This window comes from Microcebus murinus, chromosome 1 (assembly GCF_040939455.1).
Source record: "Microcebus murinus isolate Inina chromosome 1, M.murinus_Inina_mat1.0, whole genome shotgun sequence".
Classification (NCBI taxonomy): Eukaryota; Metazoa; Chordata; class Mammalia; order Primates; family Cheirogaleidae; genus Microcebus; species Microcebus murinus.
Window position 1 is genome coordinate 99,811,356 of NC_134104.1, and position 10,124 is coordinate 99,821,479.

A 10,124-nucleotide genomic window follows, 5' to 3' on the forward strand; every position below is an offset into this window, starting at 1 on the left:
AAAAGGCCACTGGAGGCAATCTGTTCTCTGAAAGCCACTGGAGGCAATCTGTTCTCTGGGCCTTGATACCCTGGCTCTTTTTAGACCCCCTTAAAAGCTGAAGACTGGGACTGTGCCATTTGGGATGGCACAGGTAAGTGGAGACAGAATTCTTATAGACTCATTCTCTTACCTGAAGGTTTGGTTTGGCCTCTTATGAGGCACCTACACAAATGCCTTAATTGATTTAAGGAACGTGATTTGGGAGAATCCTGTTTGCAATGGACTGTTTTTGTGCTTGCCTTAATGGATTTGGTGGGACCTCATTTGAGAGGACCCTGTTTACAACAAATTGTTTATATGCTAAAGGTGGTCCAAGGACAGAAAGGGAACCCACCGCACTGGGTGCCCAACAGATAGGGGGCCCAGCCCTTTCAGTGATGGACAGTATTCAGTTTCACTCAGTATTAGTAGGTATCTTTTCAGGCTTCATAGGGACAGAGTCTGAAGTTCAAAGATGGGCTCCTACCAGGAGCTGCTGGCCTGGAACAGGGCCTTTGCTGAGTTCCTGTGCATGTACACCAGCAGAGCAGGAACAAACCTTTGGGGACATTGAGATGACGGACATCAATAGTCCAGAGAAAGAGGCCACGCAGGTGGAAAATGGCATGCTGGCGATGGACGCCGTGGACAGGCAGCTGCAGGGACAGCTCAGCAGCTGCTCTTGTACAGTGAGGATGTCAACAAGGAGCACAGCAGCATGTAGAAACCTGAGGCCAAGAAGAAAAGGACCTGGAAAACTGTTGGAGGCAAATGAGGGCAACGTTGACAGGTTCCAGGAGCCTAGGGAAGTCCTGGGCATTTCACAAGATGACTACTCCATGGTGATGCTGCTTCCTGTGGTCTGCACCTGGGTCTACTGCACAGTGTCCTGTGTTTGCACATGAGCTCTGAGTGGAGCCTCAGTGGGAACATGGTTAGCCTTTTCTATATGGTGGACTCAGTGATCTCACAGGTCATCAAGATGTTCATAGCCTCCCCTCCTCCATATAAAGCAATAATGGACATGTTTTTTTGATTGTAGATAACCCAGTCAGTAAGCAAAGTCCTACATCTAGAATAAAAATTACATACATTCTAAAATCAATGCAGAAAGTAGAATAGGATATTGCTGTTTGTCCTCCTCTGAATAAGGTTATCCCTCAGAAGCAGGCTTAAGTTAAGCCCCTAAGAAATGGTTGATGAGAGATCCTTCCTAACACTGCGAGGTTGAGTATGATAATATAGGCATGAATTAAAAAGCAGGGTAAAGCACTATGCCAAATGAGTGGGTCACATACTAACCACCATGTATGAGTGTGCCTCTTTCAGGTCTCCACCCTGTGGGAAAAAAAGAAGTGGAAGAGACCCTATGAAGTGCCTCTAACAGCTCATACTTCATTGAAATTGTCAGAAATGAAACTTTGGGTCCATCATACCAGGGTAAAGAGATGTCCCATGGAAGAAAAGAACCAGCCCCAGTGGAGGGGCCAGCCTTTAGGTGATCTAAAGTAACTGTTCTAAAGTAAAGAAGGGGAAAAATGAAAATGTTAATATTTTCTAACCTTTCTTTGATTATTTGTTGTCTATAGGATGGACAGACAACTCCTTAGTGAGGATTTCCCTGGGCTGTTGCCTCTTCTATTGATCTGTATGTGTCATCCTAAACCTTGTTCAGTGCTGTATATGATTTCGGAATTTGCAGAAGGTCGTCTCTCGGATCACCTACAGGGTACAACTAATAACTCTGCACTCAGAGGTTCCATGCTTCTTTTCTAGGCCAGCCCTGTACTGGACATTGTCCACAAGGCGACAGTCCATTTTGCCTTGCCAATCTTCACTGTTGTAGTTATGATTTTTTTCTCCTGTTGATTTTTTTCTCCTAAATACACTGCCAAAGCTTTGCAATGACATACACATAAGAATAAACCTTCCATCTACAACGTTGTCCCCATTTCAGCAGGATGTAGCCTGATGACTATGTCACCCTGCCTCCCACAGATAGGGAAGTGTAAAATTGAGAATGGGGAATATGTAACAGATGGAAGAGCCTGAAGAAAAAAAATTATATTTTCTGTCTCTTTAAAACTTCCCCCACTGTTTTTGGGAACTGCAGCCTGGCCTGCATCCCTGAGGCAGGTTAAGTCCTTTGTTAAAAGAGATAACTGGGCTGTCCCAGGCAGCACCAGCCCCCCAGATGGGTGCCTGGCGGAGGTCACAGGCTTTGTCTTTGGCAGAGATGGAACAATTAAAATAGTTAATGATGTTTGTACCTCCATAGAATTCTGAAGTTAAAAAATAAATTTAAGGGCTGTGCTCAGAGCAGGGGGCCTGAGGAGTGGCTCCTCTGTTTACAGCACAGCCAATAGCAATCCCGGGTCATTGTGACAAAGGGTGGCACAGAAATTGTGGCTTCCCTGAAAACAAATGGCCTACACTCGTGGAAGAAAAAATATAAATAAATTAAAAAATAATAAAATGAATTTTGTAATCACAGTAGCCTAGAACTGAAGGGCCCTCCCATTAAAAGCTCTGTATTTCTGTTTGTGTTCAGGAAATTTGGATTTTGAGATGAATGCCCTGATCTTATCCCCTGGCTGTGTTTCCCTGGCCTTATTCTTCTGGGCTAACCCACCTGGTCTTACTAACCTCCTGACATTAGTCTGGTGGTCTTAATCTTATTGACTTACCACCTGCCCTTAACCTTTTGGCTTTACTCTTTCAGTCTGCAAGGGGTAAGGCCCCTAGCCTCACTACCTTGGCCTTACCAACTGGGATTACTCACCTGGCCTTACTCTCCAGGTCTTACCCATTTGGCCTTCATATCTGGCCTTACTTTTCAGGTCTTACTCACCTGGCCTTGCCATACTGCCCTTAATCCTAGCGGCATTTGTCCTCTGGCCATACCCCCTAGCTTTATCTCTTGGTTTTATGACCCTGGCCTTATTCCCTGAGTTTACCTCCCTGTTTTTCTTTAATCTGTCTGGCCTTACACACCAGGCTTTATACCATCATGTCCTACCCTAGTGGCTGTAACCTCATGGCCATACACACTATGCCTTAACTTCTTGGCCTTAACCCACCTTTACTTTGCTAGTTTTATTCAGCTGGCCTCAAAATCCATATCTTAGCTTCACTGTCTTATCAACCTGGTATTAGCTTATTGGGCTTATATGGCTGGCTTACCCAACTGGCCTTAATCTTCTGGTCTTATCCTACTGGCCTTACCTGGTGTTAACCACCTGGTGTTAAATGGCATTCTCTACCTGTATTACCGACCCAACTCCCTACATGTCCTTAGCCACCATGTCTTATCCACCTGGGCTTCACTTGTGGCCTTAACCTACTGTGCTGTCCACCTGTCTTTACTCTCCATGCCTTACCCACCTGGCCCTATTATCCTCCAGGCATTATTTACCGAATCTGAACCTCATGGTCTTACCCACCTGCCCTTAACTCTGTGGCCTTTTCCACATGTCCTTACCCCTAGAAATTTACCATTTTATGCATTAACTCCACCCATCCCCTCACACCACCCCTGTTTGTTTGGTTTTACCCTTTTGGCCTCACCCACATGACCCTACCCACATAGCCAGCCTCACACATCTGGCTTTGATGACTGGAATTCTTCTTTTTACCCACCTGGCATAAACCACTGTGCTTGCCACCTGATATTACGCCTAAATTAACTTTCTAACTGTACCCACCTGGTTTTTAATCACCTAGTTTTATATAGCTGGCTTTAACCTGCTTGTATTACCCACCTGGCATTACCTGTCTTATCTTAATTCCCTGGCCTTACATACCTGGTCTGCGCACCTGGCTTTATCCATCGAGCCATACTCCCTTGTTTTTACACTTTTGGCCTAATCCCTAGTGTTCTCTTGGCCTTGCTTACCTGGACCTATCCACCTGGCCATACTAATGCCAGTCTTATTCTCTTGGTCATACCCACCTTGCTTTACCTGTTTTTCCTTAATTTCACAGCCTTAATGTCGTGGCTGCACTCATCCATCCTTACCCACCTGGCCTCAGCCACTTGGTCTCCCCTATCTGCCTTTCCTCTTAACCTTATTCCTCTGGGGCATAAGGTTTTTCCCCTGGCCGTATCCACCCCTTGGCTGGGGACTGGCTCGCTGGCCCCCACCACTGCTATCTTCTCACCAGGGCGGCTTCCACCTGATCTCTACGGTCTGGTGCTATATCAAGGGCGGTGGCCTTAGGAGGTGCCATCCATGCATGGCCAGCATTCTCACTCTGGTTGTCTTCCAAGTTGCATCACAGGCCCCTGGGCATTGCAGAGCCTGTGTCCTACAGCACTGCCGAGGCCAGCGTGATGGAGACTCCTGGCAGGAACCAGGAGTCCAAGCCCAGACCTGGAAACTGCTGGGTCCCTGTGTGAGGTCCTGCTTTCTTCCCTGGCCTGGCTGGGTTGCCCTTGGCCTGTGTAGCAGGTGGCCTACATGGTAAGCATGAAGTCCCTTTACCCAGCCCCTGTCACAGCTCAGCGGGGGCATCGGGGTGGAGCCTTCAGCACAGTCAGGGCAGTTGAGCTGCTGTCCATGTTTTGGATCTCTCACAGGTGGTCTTTCTAGCCCACCTGGCTGTGATCCTGCCATAGAGCTCATGGGCAGCTCTGCCTTTCCCCTTACTCTGTCGCACGTGGTGTTTGGGAGAAGTCCAGGAAATTTCCCAGTGGCCTTGCCAGACTTAGAGTCTGGCGGCCTGACTTGAAGCCAGATCCCCTCACCCCTGGTGACCCCAACTTCTACCTGGGTGACACCATGGGGTCAGAATTGTTATCTCAATTTCTTCTATGAAAGAGTGGATTTGGGTATATTTAAGTTGTTTACTTTTATACTTATGAAATCCATAAACCCCATCCCTGTCCCTGGTCCTGCTGCCTGTGGTAAGTGGCCTCACAGGGTTGACCCGCGTGTTGGAGAGCACCACACACATGTGCACCCTTGGGGTCCACGCTGCCCTGCGTGGCCAAACACACGCGCTTTCCAAGGCTGCACCTCTGAGGCTTCCCCCAGATACGGATCTCTGGGCCGCAGCTCTGCCCCTTGGGACTGACGTTTCACTGAGAATTGGTAGAAAAGGTTTTCACTGGCTTTCTTGGAGAAGCAGGATGAAGCTGAGAATTCTGGTAAGTTTTCTTCCTAAGATGCTTACGGAGGTGTCTGTACTCTCTGTGTTAAATATATGCTACCTTTCCTTTAACTTTTCTATTGTGAACAGTTTTCTTTGCCATGGAGACCTTGGTTTTCAGTGACCATGTGGGTTTTGTCTGTCACGACCATTTCCAGGAGACGGAGCTGTTGGCACTAGCAGGAAGCCCACCCTGGGCACAGCTCCAAAGACCTGGGTGTTCTCCTGGGTGTTGCTGGAGTTGTTTGCAGAACAGGCACCGTTTTGTCTTCTCAGGATGGCATTTCATAGAACCCTTTACCACGGATGATTTGTTAACAACTTTAACTTTGTAGTTCTTATGGGTATTGCATTTATTATTATTGTTACTTTCTGCAGGTTGTTCTAACTGTAGAACTAAAAGTTCTGATAGACTAGAATCCTAGGGCTACAAAAGGTAAGGGAGCCTGTTTTGGAAATATGTCCACTGATGAATGCATAAAGATGGATGTGTTTATGATTTGAGGATATCAAATTCTCTTGTTAACCGTGGAAACTCCCACCGTAGAAGGTTTCTTGCTCTAGGAACCCTCACGGGTGAACTCAGGGCCTCATAACATTTGTATATACCCACGCATGCACAGCAGTAGCTTTGTTCATTCTGATTTCTAACTTATATGCACTATTTGCAAAAGTTCAGAAGATGTAGACAAATGTAAAGGAGAAAATAAATATCACTTGTATTTCTTCCACTCAAAGATAAGGAAGCAGCTCAGCAGTGGTGTGGGCTCCTCAAGGAGCTTCCTCTGTGCCCGGCCGCCAGAACACTGTTGAGAAGTGAAGGCTCTGGCATGGTACCGTGGTGCCCATCCTGTCACAGCAGGGCTCTCACTGACTTCTGCCTCCCTGTGGACTTCGAGTGCCAGGCTGTGGACAGCCCTCCCCCCGTGCTTCCTGCAGCAAGGAGGTAGGTGGGGTGCTGGATCCTGCTGCTCTGCTCAGGCTAGTCCTTCAGTGTGTGTCCAAGGATGGAGATCACACTCACAGAGCCCTCTTAGGATTAAGTACCATATTTTTGAGCTTTTCATCTTGATGATTTGTATCATTCACAGATTACTTGAGAAAAATACTGTTCAATTGAACATTTAATAATATTTTCAGAAATTTCAGGCACAATGTTTTTTATTTTTTTTTGAGACAGAGTCTCACTCTGTTGCCCAGGCTAGAGTGAGTGCCGTGGCATCAGCCTAGCTCACAGCAACCTCAAACTCCTGGGCTCAAGCGATCCTTCTGCCTCAGCCTCCCGAGTAGCTGGGACTACAGGCATGCACCACCATGCCCGGCTAATTTTTTCTATATATATTAGTTGGCCAATTAATTTCTTTTTATTTATACTAGAGACAGGGTCTCCCTCTTGCTCAGGCTGGTTTTGAACTCCTGACCTTGAGCAATCCTCCTGCCTCATCCTCCCAGAGAGCTAGGATTACAGGCGTGAGCCACTGCGTCCGGCCCACAATATTTTTTAATCATGTCATGAAGCAGAAACAATAATGAAAAAGTTCTCAAATTTCTTTACCTGGAAATGATAAAATCTCTTATTATGGTGATTACTTTGAATTTCTCTGTGTTCTGTATCCATCCAAATCAGCTTTCTTATTACCACATGCCGGTTATCTCCTTTTTATACTTACTAACAAATCTGTGTTGAAATCTATCCTGAGGTTAACTGTGAGCCGAAGAGTGGAATCGAGGGATGAGGAAGTGAATCGCGCCCGCCTGACTTCCGGAGCAGTGGAGGACTCTCTGCGCGGCAGGTTGGACCTGGGGGCTCACTCTGTGGGGTCCCCCTTTGCTGAACCGAGTGTCTCCCCGGTCTCAGCTGTGGGTCATGGCCACCGAGCTTCTGTGGGAGCCTCAGGACAGGCCCTTGGTGCCATTGAGGTCAGTGCATGGCCTACTGTCCTCCTCAACCTCTTGGGCCCCCTGGCAGCGCCTCTTCCTTCCTGCCTGGGCGCAGCCCCTCTGCCCACACGCACCCGCTTCCCCCACACAGGCGGTGGTTCTAAACTTACTTTTGAACAGGCAACGGGATCATCTTGTTGTGAAACTCTGAAGTTTGACAAGGTGCACGGTGAGGTCTCCCCTTGGCCCCATTCCCTGCTCTCTCCTGCTCAAGCCGTCGGGCACCATTGTCCAGTTCTTGTGTTCCTTCCAGAGAGTTCTCTGGAACAGACAGACCTGCGGGCCTGCATGTTGAGTGTGTGTCCTCGCTTTCCCAGCAGATGCTGTTCTGGGTGTGGGGCCGTGGAGGTCAGTCAGGGGGAGCATTTCAGCCCCGAGGAGCCCCATGTGTGGGCATGAAGACGCCCTTGCGGTGCAACTCCCACAGGAGCCTGAGTCGCTGTTGCTGCTGTGGACAGAGACACTGCCGCCATCGCCATCAGCCTCAGGAGCCAACTTGCTTCCTAACCAGAAGTTAGAGCCCCCGCGTCCTTCCGCCCTGTGCACTCTCCTGCCGGTGTGCTCTGCTGTCCCTTGTCCTCAGGCACAGAGGAGTGGGCTCCCTTCACCCTCCCTTGGCATCTTCACTGGCCTTGTGCTTTGTAGATCGGGAGAGCTGAGGATGATGTTAGCCAGTGTTCTAGCTCTTGAGAGCTGCTCACTGGGTTGTTTCTGAGTGTTCCACCACGTGGGGGGCTCAGTGGACTCCTGTAGGTGGGCCACCTTGGAGTGCCTTTCGATGGAGCTGTCACCCTGGATCCTTCCTCAGCAGCGCTCAGCGGGTGCTTTGGGTGCACAGCGAGGAGGACCCTGGCCCTCCTCACACGTGCCCTGGGTGCCCAGAAGTTTCCAAGGCTGGAGCGGCATCTCGTGCTTCTGATCTTGGAAGAAGAACAGGAGCTGTCCAGGTGGGAAAGGCTGGCAGAGGAGAGAGCCCAGAAGACCTGGAGCCCAGGCACTGGGTTGGCCTGGCACAGGAGTCCTGTTGCTTTCTCTCCCTCTCTCCTCTCCACCCCCTGCCTGCAGCCAGTTCACCTTGGCCCTCAGAGCTGATGCATTCCTTATTCCTCATGAGAATTCCAGAACAGAATTCGGTGAGTGAGTGGCCAGCGTGACTTCTGACAGCTGGCCACCTGTGCTGCTCCTGAGAGGACAGTAGACTCAGGATTGGGTTTCCATTTCATCCCTCCTGTAGGGTTCCTGGTACCGTGGAATCCCCTTGTGCTCCTGCCACAAGCTTGGGCTGCTCTTGCCCTATCTGAGTCTTTGTCCTGGTCCTGCTAATTTCTCCCCACATCACTGCCTCCCAGCACTGCGCTTGGCTGGGGCCATTGATGTCTCCCCTCCTCCTCCTTCTCCTCCTCTTCCTGCTTACGGATGGTCCATTTCCAGGTCCCCCTGTGCCCATCAGGGTTCTCTAGTAACACAGAGTCGGTGGGGGATACAGGATCCATATAAAAGAGATTTCATTTCGTGGAAGTGGTCTGCATGCTTGTGGGGCTGGCAATGCTGAAATCTGCATGGCAGGCTGGAAACAGGCAGGAATTGATGCTGAGGTCTTGAGGCACAATATCTCCTCTCAGAAACTGCAGTTTTTGATTTCAAAGGCTTCACATGGTTAGATTAGCCCGGTCTACATTACTGAGATACATGTGAAGTATGTGCATATATGTACACACATGATTATATGTAAACGTAGTCATATATGTAAATGGGCAAATATGTACTGTTTCTGGCACACGGTAGGCACTGGAGAAACCTGCCCCTATCTGGGTGTGGTGCTGTGTCTGTAGTCCCAGCTACTGGGAGGCTGAGGTAGGAGGATGGTGTGAGTCCAGCAGGGGCTCTGCTTGGCTAGCCTTGGCGATAACAAAGGAAAGGTGCTCTTAGTCATTATTATTGTTTCCTCATTTTTTTCAAAACTCTTCCTTCCTTCGTGTAACCACTGCTAATCCCTGGTTCTGGTTGTCGATAGTTACAACCAGAGGAGGAAGAGAAATCTGTGAGACAAATGCTAATGTCTTCCCCTATATTTCCTCAGTTGATCCTGAGCCTGAGTAGAGGGTGAGAGTAGTGGGAGAATACAAGAGGCTGAAGAGTGGAGGTTGTGAGCTCAGGCTGAGCAGGACTGCACTTCGGACACATCTGTGAGGGTGACTAGGAGAGATCATGTTGTCCCTGGAGGTGGAGGTGGGATTCAGAGTCTGGAGCAGGCTACATGCCACTCTGCAGGTGGAAGGGGGCTGGCAGTGGGCAGCAGCCAGCAGGGCCTGGGCATTACAGCTGGGTTGGGTGGCAGAGAGGAGCAGGAGGGCAAATGGAGGGCACTAAGGTCAGAGGAGGACCAGGGCAGACATCGGGGAGGGACCTGTGGGCAGGAGGGAGCCCCAGGATGTGGGAGGTAGCTGGTCATGGGGGTATCAGGGAAAGGATTTAGATGTAGCTGTGGGAATGGAAGCCTCATTGCAATGAGCTGAGAGGCTGAGCTCAGTGAGGAAGCAGAGAGCTTTCTGTTTCAGGAAGTAGTTGAATAACGTGAACCGTTTGTCCTGTGCTTCAGGGATATGGCACTGACATGCCAGCACCCTGTACTGCCATACCATTGAACTTATGTCTTGAGACAAAAGGAATAGCGCCAAGGCAAGGCTTCTGGGACTTGGAGGATGCCCCCATGAAACCACTGTCAAAGTCAAAATTGTGATTCGAGATCATATTCAAGCAATGAAATTGTCCATTTCTAACTAGGAACAAGGTTCCTTTGATTTGAAAGAGACTGACTGGTTTTGGACTCAGTAAGAATTAATTAAGGGACAAAGTTGGGTAAGTTTAGATCCATGTTATAATATTACAACTTTTTAAAAACTGTAGTACCTATGTTATTTACTGTGTGCACCTCCCAGTATGTGTTCTCATGTAGGAGAGGACAGCAGTCCAAGAGCAGCTCTGAAGTGAATCTGGTAAGTAAGATCTGT

The 10,124-nt window shown here is 48.9% G+C and overlaps 1 non-coding gene across 1 annotated transcript; it reads left to right on the top strand.

The window, feature by feature from the left end:
* Positions 1–2,326: 2,326 nt before the first annotated feature.
* On the top strand, positions 2,327–2,458 carry LOC142875472 (small nucleolar RNA SNORA11). Its single transcript, XR_012922825.1, has one exon. It is a non-coding gene; the product is annotated as a small nucleolar RNA SNORA11 (small nucleolar RNA).
* Positions 2,459–10,124: the final 7,666 nt, after the last annotated feature.